Below are 14,434 nucleotides of genomic sequence, written 5' to 3'. Positions count from 1 at the left end.
GATTTAAACTTAGACATCGTATCTCCATGGTCAAAGTTCAGCATGTGAAGTTACTTAGACTACCTGTTCTTCAGTTCACTTAAAATCTACTCTTCATGGTCAGGTAGAGATGAATCAATTCGGGTTGTAATACACTTGTGCATGGAAGCAATGCTAGGAATCTCTCTGTATAGCTATCCTTATCTCAACTAGCAAAAACGGTATGCCTTTCTTATTATTGCTTATGTCTTCTTTTCAACAACATTGGAGAAGAGGGCAGAACAGATTCTGCCTGGAAGCAAGGGGGTGGGGGGAGAGGGAAGAGGCGGGGAACAGGAGGGAGAAATGACCCAAACAATGTATGCACATATGAATAAATAAACCAAAAGAAGAAAAACCAACTACTCTTCAAAAATCACTGCTAAGAATGTGAAGACACAGTCCTCCATAAACTTGGAGCAAGTATTTATAGAAAACAATTCTGACCAAGTGCCAGCATCTAGAATATATACAGATTTCTTATAACAAAACTCAAAAGTAAAGGAATTTACAACAAATAAGTATATAGAAAGATGCTCAAAATAATTGATCATTTGTATTAAATGCAAATTAAAACCACAACGAACAACCACATGTACATATTTGAATGCTTCAACTGGAGAAAAACAAAATGCTGGTGAAGATGTGGGAGCAACAGGAACTCTCATATATTTATGGTGAGAATGTAAGAGAGTAAAGGCACTTTAAAAGTCAATTTTGTAATTTCTTATAAAATTCAATGTATATTTAGTATATACAATGTGACTAATAATCTAGTTCCTAGGAATTTTCCCAAGGGGAATGAAAACATTTGTATACACACAAACCTGTGTACAAAGGTTTATAATAACTATTCATGATTGACAAATGCTAGAAACAACTCAAATGTCTATCAACTGTAAAATGGATAAAGCTATTATGGAATATATGGGTGCCAGTGGCTCATGTCTGCAATCCCAGCTGCTCAGGAGGCAGAGATCAGGAGGATTGCAGTTCGAAGCCAGCCCAGGCAAATAGTTCACAAGACCCTATCTTGGAAAAAAAGCCCATCACAAAAATTGGCTGGTGGAGTAGCTCAAGGTGTAGGCTCTGAGTTCAAGCCCCAGTACTGCAAAAAAACCAAAACAGACAAAAAACATATAATGGATAAATCTCAAAAGCATTATGTCAAATGAAAGATGCCAGACTTAAAAAATGAAAGAAAACAATGTACTTGCTGTGTAATTCCATTTTTATTTCACAGCACTGGGGTTTGAACTCAGGTCCTCACACTTGCTAGGCAGGTGCTCTTACCACTTGAGTCACTCCACCAGTCCTGAAATTCTTAAAAAGTTGAAACTACAAGCCAGGCATGGTGGTGCACACTTGATATCCCAGCTACTTGGGAAGCAAAGCAGGGGGATCGAAAGTTTAAGGTCAGCCAGAGAAACTTAGCAGAACCCTTTCTTAAAATGAAAATAAAACAGGGTATACGTGTAGCTCAGTGGAAGAGTGCTTGCCTAACATGCTCAAGGGGATCCCTGGATTTGATTCCAGCACTGCCAAAATTAAGTTGAAACTACAGGAACAGAAATCTGAAAAGTGATTGCTAGAGATGTGTTGGGAGAGAAGTTAAACTACAAAGGAGTAGGAAGGGTTGTTTTTTGAGGCGGGTGATGGAACTATGTTGGGTCTTGACTGTAGAGATGATTAAATGAATCAGTGATCATACATCAAATGAAAATGGTGAATTTTACTATATGCAAAAAATGTATCTCAATAAACAATAGAAATATCTGTTTATCAAATAAATGAATGGAAATAGTATACTCCAAAATGTTGAGTGGCTGTCTATAGTTGGGAGTATTACCTTTTTTTTGTGGTACTGGGGTTTGAACTCAGGGCCTACACCATGAACCACTTTACCAGCCCTTTTTTTGTGATTTTTTTTTCTTTTTTTTTTTGTGATAGGGTCTTGTGAACTATTTGCCTGGGCTGGCTTTGAACTGTAATCCTCCTGATCTCTGCCTCCTGAGTAGCAAGGATTACAAGTGTGAGCCACCAGAGCCCAGCTTACCTGTTGATTTTTAAACTCTTTCAGTTATTCCATATTATTTTTTAAATCAATAAAACCAGTTAAAGTATGCTAGTGTGACAGAGATAGGTAGATGCTTCAGGAGTAAAAAGAAGGGAACATCCACAGCTGAGTGGGTCTCCTTACAGGGCCCTGGACTGGTAGTGGGATAGAAAGGTGACACAACCTTATCTTTGTTTTCACTGGATCCTGCAGTCTTTTGGGGGATGTAAAAGATGCAATGGGACAAAAGCTAAGAGGATTCCTTCTGTGGTTGAAGGGCTTATTGTGACAGTGTTTAAAAGACATTTCTTTGATAATAGAAATCTGTATCTGTTTTGACTAAAATGGTAGCCTTAGCTACATGTTGATTTGAACACTTGAAATATGGGTGGTACAAGTGAGGAATTGAGCTTTTTATTTCATTTAAAATCAAATACTGATGGTCCTTGACTTTCAGTGGAGTTGTGTCTTGATAAACTCATTGTAGGGTGAAAATATTGTTAGTCAGAAACCATTTAACACATCTAATGTACTGATTCTGGTAGCCTGCCTTAATCATGCTCAGAACACTTACATTAACCTACATTTGGAAAAAATCAGCTAACACAAAGCCCATTTTATAATAAAGTATTAGATATCCCATATAGTGTAATGAAAACTGTACCGAAAGTAAAAAACATGGTGGTGGTATTGGCATACTTTTGCATCATCGTGAAGTTGAAAAAAATCTTAAATCGAACCATTGTAAATCAGCTGTCTGTGGTTTTAATTAATTTAAATATAAGTGTAAATAGTTAAATGTGGTTCAAGGCCATGGTATTGGCCAGCACCAGTCTGTAGCATAAAACCTGGATGTGTGATTGCTTGTTGCCCGGATCTCATTGATCCTGGCTATCTTGCAAGAGGCAAGGAGAAAATCAAAGTGCAACTACCCCTTAGGAGAGTTGGCATGTAGGGTGGCCCAGTCCATGTGGAGGGACCAGAATATAATGGGTACCCAAGCAAGAAGGCTTCTTTGGAGCAAATGCTTTTGGATTTCACCATGAAGTGATGTTAAACAGGCTTCCTTTCATTCACATCATTCACATGCAGAGCTTTCAACAGGGGAATTTAGTGGGCAACATTTCTAGAACTTTTATTCATCATGGAAAGCTGTGTTCTCACATCCTTGAAAAATTTCCAAGTTGGAAAACTTAACTGAGGTAATGGGAGTGATGGTGTTCAGGAGGTGATGGTAAAAGAGAAATAACCAAGGATCTCTGATGGGTTTGAATTAGGCTTCACAGGAAACCTCCATCTCCTCCCAATCCTAAGCATTTAAAATGGGCATTATGGGCCACAGATTGAGCATCCCAAATCCAAAAATCTGAAGCTTGACATGTTTTAAAGTCTTAAACTTTTTGAGGGCCCATGTGATACAAGTGGAAATTTCCACAGCTGACCTCTGGTTGTTCAACAGATACAAACTGTTTCATGCACAAAATTATTTAAAATGTTATATAAAGTTACCTTCAGGTTATGTTTATAAGATGTATATGAAATACAAGTGAATTTCATATTTAAACTTGGGACCCATCCCCAAGTATATGCAAATATTCCAAAATATGAAAAAAGTATGAAATAAAACTTGGGACCCAAGCATTTGAACAAAGGCTACTCAGTGTGTGACAGGTAATATGACCACTTGCTTGTCCTTTACCTCCAAATGGAAAATATCTATAAGTATAATAGGACTGGAAAATGGGATTTGTACAAGAGTGGTATAACCCACAAAGAAACCAACCACCTGTTTAACTGTAAAGATATATGAGTAAAAAGGATCAAAGGAAAATGAAGCCAAGTGTCTTGCTTTCTGGGTGGCCTCATCCCGCACTCTTGCCCAATCTACTGCCATCTCTGACTTCATAGGAACAAGAAGCCCACTCTGACTGCCTTGGTGTGTATTTAGGACCATGAGGCAGCCCCCGAGGGTGGTAGGGTCTTCCCTTGTCCTGTCTTTATGTTAGTCATTAAAAGCCCAGACCTGTTTTGCACTCTGAGAGTTAAGTGGAGCACAGATTATTTACTCTGGGATGTACTAGAATTTCCACTAGGATGAAAGTCTTCCAGAAGGAAGACAACATGTTATTACCCTTTGAATGGGCTTATAAACCTCCCTTAAAAGAGGCATTAGTCTAGTTGTCTGTGATGGGAGTACAGCTCTTCCTAGGACTAAAGTATTCAGAATTGTGCTTCATAACACTAACGCCTAGTAAAGTGGATTCCCATGATGGTGAGGTTGCCAGATGGCTTTCTAGCTTTTAAAAGAAAGTGTAATATAACATTAATGACATTACTCATGCTTTACTTTCATCGCAGCACTTTCTTCTTTTAATTTGTGTATGAGGAGATATTACATTCCTCATGTGCTCATGTTTTTGCGCTGTGAATCTCATTTTTATATTTAACTTTTCTCTTTACATCAGTTCCATGCTATATCTAGTGCCAAGTTCTGAAAGTATGAGAAATCTGTGTCAGAAATCACAGGCAAGGAAGTCAACTGGGAGGGTGGTGGCTGTCATGGGTTCTTTCTGCAAAACACTGGGATTTGCTTGTCTTCCAGAGACATTTTTAATTCCTAGCATTCTTAAAGCAGACAATTTTTGTTGTCTTATCTCCCCATTTGCTGGACCTGAAGCAAAGAGCCCATTAATAATTTGGGCATGTTTGTAAGGTTCTTCCCTCTCAGTTATCACAAGACAGACACCTTTGCATATTGGGGATTTCCCCAGCACTAAACAAGTCTCAATTCTGTGTTCAAGAATTGCAAGTAAACCTGGTTTTGAAGTTAGCCAATCTTAATAACAAGGTAAACAATGAAAAGCATATTTTTTTCTTGCCTTTGGGCCCTGAAGTTTTAGTGGTGGGTGTTAGAGCCAAGAGGCAAATAATTTCAATTACAAGATAATAGTAGCTCGATTGTTTATAGAAATTCACTTGAGAAGATTAGTGAAAACACAAATTTTTGTAATCCCTTACCATCTCTCCCTCGTATAAAAAGACAAAATTTACTTAATCCACTTTACAGGTGGGAAAAGGCCATAAAAGGAAACAAAGAGAAGCAAATGAGTTGTCAAACAAAACAGAGAAATGATTGGAAACAGCTGTTAGCCCATTATTGGTCTGATCTTCATTATTGTCAGGAGTCTGAGACACCCATCAAACATTTGAGAAGTTATGCTGGGAATCTATGTGACACACTGTTAAAAACAGCCAACTCTCTGAGCAGCAGCTGCTAATAGTGAGTTATGTGTGAGTCCCAACTGTATGTAGCTAGATTGTGCGTGTGTGTGTGTGTGTGTGTGTGTGTGTGTGTGAGACAGAGAGAAAGAGAGAGAGAGAGAGTTATGAAAGATCACAGACATCAGCCTTTTGAGGTCTGTATCTGCTCCATTGATGGTTTCCTTCCCTTTTTTTCCAGGGTCTCTCCCTGCCTTTCCTGTTAAAGGAAAAACTAGAACTGGAAATTAATAAAAAGGCAGACTTTGCAGACATTTAATCTGTATTAGTTTACTTATGTGCTTTGTTTTTGCTTTAGACTTTATTGTTTCTCTGATCAAACAGGTACCAGCAGACCTCCCTGAGGATTTAATGTACAGATGCCGAGAAAAAGAAGGACTTTTTTTTGTGTGTGTGGTTCATAAACTGTAAGGACACGGGTTTAGAGTTGCCAGGCTTCAGCAACAACAACAACAAAAAAAATGAGACCAACCTGCAAGAAAACTAGTAAGAGAGAGGGTCTTGAGACACTGTCTGGGCTCCCCAAATCCAGCTGTACCCTTGGATTTGCCTGTTGCGTAAGCCAATTTGTTCTTGATCCATGTAGTTAGAGATGGATTTTTGTCATTTGCAATCAGAATGTTCAGGTACTCTGACAACTTTCCTCAGCTGAATGCCAGTGGCTGTAACCCTAGCTACTTGGGAAGCTGAGATCAGGAGGATCAAGTTTCTAGAGCAGCCCAAGCAAAAACTCCATGAGACACCATCTCAACCAAAAGCTGGGCACAGTGGCAAGCATCTGTCACCCCAAGCTATGTAGGTGGCTAAGCCAGGAGGATCACAGTTCCAGACCAGCCTGGGCAAAAAATAATAGCTCATGGGACCCCCATCTCAATGAGAAAAAGGTAGTTATGATGGTGTACGCCTGTCGTTCCATCCACAGAAGGAAGCTTAAAATAGGAGGATCATTGGTCAGGCCCGCCTTGCAAAAAGTGAGGCCCTGTCTCCAAAATAGCCAGAGCAAAAAGGGCTAGAGGCGTGGCCAATGTGGTAGAGAGCCTGAGTTCAAGTCCCAATACCACAAAAGAAAAAAAAAAAAAGAGAGGGAGAGAGCTTTGCTCTCAATTCAGTGGCTTGATTACCTTCTATTTTATGGATGAATTGAAATTTACTAGTGCCTTTTCTGCTGAAGATTTAAGTTGTTTTTAACCATTTTCTATTCCAAATAATATCTCAGTGAATAATCTCATATAAACGCAACATTGCTTGTTTATAAGATAAATTCCTAGAAGTGATTTCAGGATCAAAAGTTGTGTGTATTTGTCCTGTTGGCATCTGCTCTCCATAGACCTTGATGGGGAATTTCCAACAGGAATAAATGAATGCCTTTTCCTCCACAGTTTTGCCAATATGCCATCTTATGTTTTTGTGAAACTGATAGGTGAAAAATAAGCATTTAATGTTATCTTTATCTGCATTTTTCATAGTGTGAGGCTGGACATCTGTCAATGTTTAAGACTCATTTGAATTTGCTCTGCTGTGAATTATTCATTCAAACAATGTTGGTTCATCTATTGTTTTGTTGGTATTTGATCAATTTCATTATTACTTTTTATAGCAAGCAACCCTTTTAATAATTTTCTTATGTAAATTAGAAAATAGGAATAAATTATTGATGTACGTGAAAAGACTTTCTCTAAAGGAGATTTGGTTATTTTTAATGCTGTATCGATAGTTTCAAACATGTACAGAAGTGGAGAGAATAATATAACTAACTCCCACGTGTTCTTCTGAGTTTCAGTAATAATCCATATCTGCTTTCCTACCCAGTCCCCAAGCCTCTCACAAAGTTTCTTCAGCACTTGGTTACAAAATCTGTGGTGTTTATATAATTTTATCATAATGATTGCGATTGTTTAAAAGTATCACTACCATGTCTCTTAAACAAAATTTGCAGTCATTCTTTGAGATTACCAACTATTTACTTAGGATTTGAATTTTCCTGATTGTCTCATTACTTTTTTGGTTACAGATGGCTTAGTTATAGAATCCAGAGAAATGTATATATTGCATTTGGCTGAAGAGTCTGTTCACTGTTTTTTGTTGCTGGGGATTGGACCCAGGGCCTCCCCCTGGGAGCATGCGATTTGCCATTGGCTAGCCCTCAGGCCCTGTTAAGTCTTTTTCAAATCTGTTGGTGACCTCCACTTAAGTTTTATTATTTACTTATATCTATTTGTTTAAGGTTGCTTTATTTATTACAATTATTTGTTGAAGATGCGGGGTTGTTGGCCGTGTAGAACTTGCCACTCTTTGGATCCTGATGGATTTGTTATGCTGCATGGGCATGCTCTCCTGTTCTCTCTTTTCCTGCAAACTGGTGTTTAGATCTGGAGGCTGGCTCAGATTCCTACTGATTTATTTTCTTTGGCAAGTGTACCTTGGGGTGTTATTGTGTCCTTCCAGTTGAATTACATCAAGAGGCACATAAAGTCTGGTTGTCTTTGTGTAATGTTGCAGTTGAGCTGTCATTGTAGTTGATATTCTGTTTTTAAAGAGTGCTGTTAGATACAGAAAACAAAACTGGTCTATAGAAAATGAAGTGCCAAAAGAGAACAGAACCTGCAACTTCATTTTTGGGAGGAGAACATACACAGCTGCCTTTCATATTTAGCACAGTAGAAGTCTCATGGAACAAAACTGTTCAAGCTGCCTTTTGTCCATAGGTCAGCATTTTGCCATCAGTTATTTAGGAGACTAGTTTTCTGGCTCACTATATCAAAATGTGTTTGGATTTCAGATATTTTTCTTCCTTCTTTCCCTTTTTATTTGATTTGGGATAAGAATTTTAAAAAATCTTGATGATGTCTTACTTTTAAAAATGATTCTGCCAGCTTCCTCTGAAGTGTTGGTGAGCATTTAAGAGGCTTGGAAAACGTCTTTCCAGGAAATCTTGAGGGCAGAGGTCTCAGCTGTGATCACTGTGAACTTCTAATTCCTAAATGACTCTTGCTCCTTCTGTTTTCTCTGCATCTGAGCTTTGGTTTTTCCTCTTCCCTCCACACTGCCTAGTATCTGGTTGACCTCCAGACTTCCATGCCCCACCCCCTTCTTCTCATTCAAAATGCTTGGTATCATTGATGAAGAAAACTTCACAGGACCTGGGATTTGAACCAACATGTAGGTCCAACTCAAGAAATACTTGTTTAAAGGGAACCAAGTTTCTATGTTTGTGCTACTTTAAAACTATATTTCTTTAAAGACTAGAAGTCCACATGGCTTCTCAATGGAAAATTGCTTTCCCAAAGTCATTCACAGTATCTGCAATTGATTATAGAGCTCATACATTTAGGTGAAATGAATATAACTTCATGGACATCTTGGGTAAGAGATAATTCTCTTTATACAAATGAAGGAACCAAATAATCATGTTTTATAAATTAAAAAAATATATATATATACGTGTAGATAAATGAAAAATGATAGCTGTTAAAGCTATTCGAGGAATGGGGAGAGAAGACGATGAAGAAGAATGGTGGAGGGAGTAAATTAAAGTTCGATATATTTGATACATTGTAAGAACTTTTTAAATGCCACAATGTACCCCCACCCATCACAACAATAAAAGAAATTTATGTCAATCCTATTTCGAACACACACACACACACACACACACACTCCTAAGTGATAGAAAGTGATAATGATAGCTAAACTGATGAAATTACAAGATCTCTTTTTAAGAAAAAAAAAAACAAAAAAAACAAGATCTCTTTTTTGAAATGTTTCCATAGATGGCCCTCCTTGGATCTCCCTTTCCTGGGGGTATAAAGGACACTGCCATAATTCATCTTCAAGTGAAAGACATGTCCTTGTGTGGGTTGGAGAGCAGATGGGTATGGAGAGGAGGTGCATGTGTTTTGCTCTCTCTTAGGAATTGTACTGTGGGTATGTGTGGTTCTGGTTGCACAAATGGCTGATGTGCTTTAGAAATTGGAAAATGAATGAAAATCTAAAGATACTGACAGATCTTGAAGAATTTGATTTCAACTGTTGCTGCAAAGGAGTTGTGAGAGAATATCCACTTTCCAAAAATAATCTGCTTTTTGATAGCATTGGTTGGAGATTTTAAAAAGTGGTGCACATAGACATATTTAAAAATAATTTTTTTTGAGACAGGAGTCTCACTGAGTAGCGTAGACTGGCCTTGAACTCAAAATTCTCCTGCCTTTACCTGCTGTGTGCTGGGATCATGGGTGTGAGACACTCTGCCCTGCTTTAAATTTTTATATTATACTATTAATAGATTTAGTGAATTATCTCATCCAAGAACCTGATTTCTGGAAGAAAAACCTTTCCAATGATAAAACCATTGCTCCTCTCCCATGTGATCACAACATTGAGATTTTAAAAATAGTTCTTTTCATGTTACTCAGTTTGCTTTGGAATGCTAGGTTATATGCTATTGAAATCCTGTGTGTATGTGGGGGAAAAGGAACCCTCTTATACTGCTGGTGGGAATGTAAACTAGTACAACCACTCTGGAAAAAAATTTGGAGGCTACCTAAAAATCTAAACATTGATCTGCCATATGATCCAGCAATACCACTCTTGGGGATATACCCAAGAGAATGTGACACAGGTTACTCCAGAGGCACCTGCACACCTGTGGTTATTGCAGCACTATTCACAATAGCCAAGTTATGGAAATAGCCAAGATGCCCCACCACTGAGGAATGGATTAAGAAAATGTGGCATTTATACACAATGGAATTTTATGCAGCCATGAAGAAGAACGAAATGTTATCATTTGCTGGTAAATGGATGGAATTGGAGAACATCATTCTGAGTGAGGTTAGCCTGGCCCAAAAGACCAAAAATTGTATGTTCTCCCTCATATGTGGACATTAGATCAAGGGCAAACAGAACAAGGGGATTGGACTTTGATCACATGATAAAGCAAGAGCACACAAGGGAGGGATGAGGATACGTAAGACACCTAAAAAACTAGATAGCATTTGTTACCCTCAACACAAAGAAACTAAAGCAGATACTTTAAAGCAACTGAGGCTGATGGGAGAAGAGGGGACCAGGAACTAGAGAAAAGGTTAGTTCAAGAAGAATTAACTTAGATGGTAACACACATGTACAGGAAATCAATGCGAGTCAACTCCCTGTATAGCTATCCTTATCTCAACCAGCAAAAACCCTTGTTCCTTCCTATTATTGCTTATCCTCTCTCTACAACAAAATTAGAGATAAGGGTGGAATAGTTTCTGCCATGTAGAGAGGGTTAAGGGGAGGTAAGGGAGAGGGTGGGGGGAAGGGGGGAGAAATGACCCAAACATTGTATGCACATATGAATAAAATAAAAATTAAAAAAAAAAAAGAAATCCTGTGTGTGTGTGTATAGGCAGAAATAGTAAGCCATGGATTTTAAGATGCAGACCGATTTGGAAAAGAACGCCGACTCTGGACTGTCTCTTTAGTCCCTCAATTGATGTTAGTACTGGCTAACTTGAGGCATCAGCGTTTCTACCTCTGCATATACAGGGAGGTCTGAGAGTAGCATCTGTTTGTTAGTCAGATCACATGGCATGTGGATAGCACAGAATCAAATGCATGTTATTGACAATGCTGAGAATACCAGGATGGACAGAAGTGGGAGGTGTTTCAATCTTAATTGCATAGTACAAGTAGCGGTCAGCAGGAAAGCTGGCTGCTTCCACTTCTAGAATTCCCCTTCAGGCAGGGAGGGTCACCCAGGCTGGTCACCATAGAATTTACTGATGAAGATAAAATGACAAACAGTTGTGACCAACAGTCATTTCACAGGTACTTCTTTGCTACCAGTGTGTATTTCATGAAAACAGAAATGCCAGGAAAAAGAAGTCTTAGACTGAAAACTAGGGAGATGGTCAGAAAACAGTTATGATAGAAGGGAGAGAATGGAAATGTCAAAAAATTGAGCAGAAGAGAGAGAAGAAAGGGAAAAAAAGAAGATGCAAGGAATACATTGTATAAAAATTGGGTGGCAAAGTACAGGGTGAAGAGGAAAAGGGGGTTGTTCCAAGAGCAAGCTGGGCCCTTTAAAAATGCCAGCATTCTGTGTTTTTAAGCCAGCAGGAAATGCTTTGAGAAGAAGCAATAGCCTTTGCTGAAGCCCATTCATTTAAAGTGGAAATGTCAACAAGGCTTGTGTGCCTGTGCTCCCAGCCAGGGGGGTCTTCATGCTTTGTGTTGGGCAGTAGAAAAATAGACTTTTGGTATCAAAAGAGTATTTCTTCTTTAAGAAAGAAAAAGGCCTAGTGAAAATCGACTTTAATTAAATTCTCTTGTACAATCCAAATGCATTCTGGTTTTTCTCCTCACATACCAGATCCCAATTCATTTGCAGAGGAAAACAGCTAGGCACCTTGTTCATTGCTTTGTTATTCTGTGGAGTCCATGTTTTGAAAGATTTTGTCAGCCAAACTGCACTCAATAAGCAATTCGTATTCCCACCTTTTCTTAATCAAACTATATGTTTGATTAAGAGGTACCCAATGCTTTGGGTAGGGATTTCTTTGCTGTTGATAAAATTCCAGTGAACAGCTTGGTGTTTAGGATAGGTTGAGAGGCAGGAGTCAAAATTTGACCCTCTCACTGCCCCAAATTACAATTTATTTGGGCAGCTTTGATAAAATTGAATCTAAATAACTTTAGGCAGGACAAACACTTATTTCTGAATGGGTACCCCATTCCTTATGCTCAATGCTTCACGCATTGAGGTCAATAGTCTGGCCCCTAAAGGCATCTGAGAGAAGAGGGTGCCATTCTCCCAAACTTTTGAATGAACTGAAAATAGCTCTGGATCCTGACTTTTGATCTTTACAGCCTGGGAGCAGCCTGACAACTCCAGAATGGGGACCATAAGTGGATCTGCAAGGTAATCTTTGTGGTTTCTGTTTTGATGATCAGGTTTAAAGGGCATCTTAATCACAATGATCCCTCCAGAGTATGAGCTGTTTCTATAAATTTTTTTTTTTTTTAAACTTGGCTTTGTAACTGTTATGGACTTGTTTGGTCACAGTGTCCTTAAAGCAAACTTTCATTCAGGCAATAAAGAAACTCTCTTATTACACACCTTTTGTTCTCTGTTTATTTGTTTCTTCATTTCATCCTCTTTTGATGTTTAGAGAGCAGGAGATAGAAAAACCAGCTCTACCAAGAAAGGAAATCAAAATAATCTTTTAAAAACATGCTGTAATATCTGCCCCTGTTACCAGATTAAACAAAAAGGAAAAGGAAATTTGATCTGAATATTACAGAAAAAAAAAGTCTTTAAACTCTGCATAAAAATCATACCTATTTGTTGCTGTGGTCAACATTGTACAAAATAATGAAAATTTGTGAAAAAGAAGTTTCTATGCAATAATCTTAGTTTTTTTTTCTTTTTGTAATGGAACATGATTTTTAAAATTACTCTGGTATTAAAATGTGCACATCAGCTTTGTTATTGGAATTCTCTCTGGGTTAAAAATTGAGACAGAAGAATATAATTTTGTGTAAGACATTTGGAACAGAAATGGAAAAAAAAACCCCTGCAAGTAGTAATTCTGTAGAAGGAGAGTAGAAGACCCTCAGGGCAGGAAGAGCCCTTGGAAGTCAATAAACCCAAAGGACTCACTTAACTTTATTTTGGATTATCATATTATCTGTAATGCCTCCACATTTCTATTCCATAAGTGCATACGAGATGGATAATACCATATGTTTTAAAATATATGGCTGACAGTTCAAAGCTTCAACTAAAAGAATAGCCAGAAATTAAAAAAAAAAAAACCAAAACACGTCATATGATCTTTTTTTTTTAATGTACCTGTACCCCAATAGTCCTGATGATTCTATCTCTAGGTCTGCCAAGGCCTACCCATCTGAGCATAATAATTTATAAAGGCAGGATAGTGAATGGGTTTTCATGTCTGAATGATCTGGATTTGAACATTGTCTTTACCACTCATTAACTAACTGTAAGTTGGGAAATAATTCCCAAAAGATTTCTCACATTTCTGCACCTCTGTGACAGCTGTTGTATCAGGTAATCTTTTCAGTCTTAGAAGACATGATGTCTCTTTCCAGGGCAGTGGGTAGAATTGTTTACTAGGGCTGGGAAGGAGAGCTGCGGTGTAGCTCAGTGGTTGAGCACTTGCCTTGCATTCATGAGGCCCTGAACTAAAAAATAAAAAAGGAAAGTCTCTCCTTGGGGCAAAAGTTGGGTGATTTTGTTTGCAGCTTCCTAATAAGAAGCCTGGACTCCTCATATGTGATCCAGGCCGCTGCATGTGCCTCATCTACCAGAGGGACATGGCAGGGAACCTGGAGTGATTTGCTATCCAGATGTGCCCAGGACTTTCAATGTTAAAACTGAAACTGTCTGGGAAAACTGGGATGGTCAGTCACCCTAACTCGGAAACTGATATGCACACAAAGCTCACGCTATCTGCTGTGCTATTAAAATAAAGTCCTTAGTCTCTGACCAGGGAGTTTCATGTCTGGTGCCTGAATCTGTGGCTGGTTGACTCAACCAAGAGTGTGCAGTAGGGTAAAATCTCAGACTCTTCACAATTCTTGACAGAGATATTTGGCAAGTGTTTACCCAAGGCTTTATTTCTTTTTTCTTTTTTCTTTTTTTTTTTTTTTTTGTAGTACTGGAGTTTGAACTCAGGGTCTACACCTTGAGCCACTCCATCAGCTCTATTTTTTTGTGATGTGTTTTTTCAAGATAGGGTCTCATAAGCTCTTTTCCTGGGCTGGCTTTGAACCCCGATTCTCCTGATCTCTGTCTCATGAGTAGCTAAGATTAAGATTACAGGCATGAGCCACCAGTGCCCAACAAGGCGCCATATCTTAACTGTAATGAGACAAGAGCATCTGCCTCTAAGGGTTGTGGGGACAAAGGAAATGGTGCATCAAACCCAAGTACCTTGCCAGGACATAATAAATCTCATCAGTTGTTGACAGTTGCCACTTTAGGATTGTATTTCTTATCAGGTAGTACTGTTCTGATCTAGTCATCTCCTTGGTTGGGTTGTGTGGGTGGTTTGTTTGTGTGTACCTTCTTAG

Source organism: Castor canadensis, chromosome 4 (genome assembly GCF_047511655.1).
Source record: "Castor canadensis chromosome 4, mCasCan1.hap1v2, whole genome shotgun sequence".
Classification (NCBI taxonomy): Eukaryota; Metazoa; Chordata; class Mammalia; order Rodentia; family Castoridae; genus Castor; species Castor canadensis.
Note: the sequence above shows the minus strand (reverse complement) of the source record.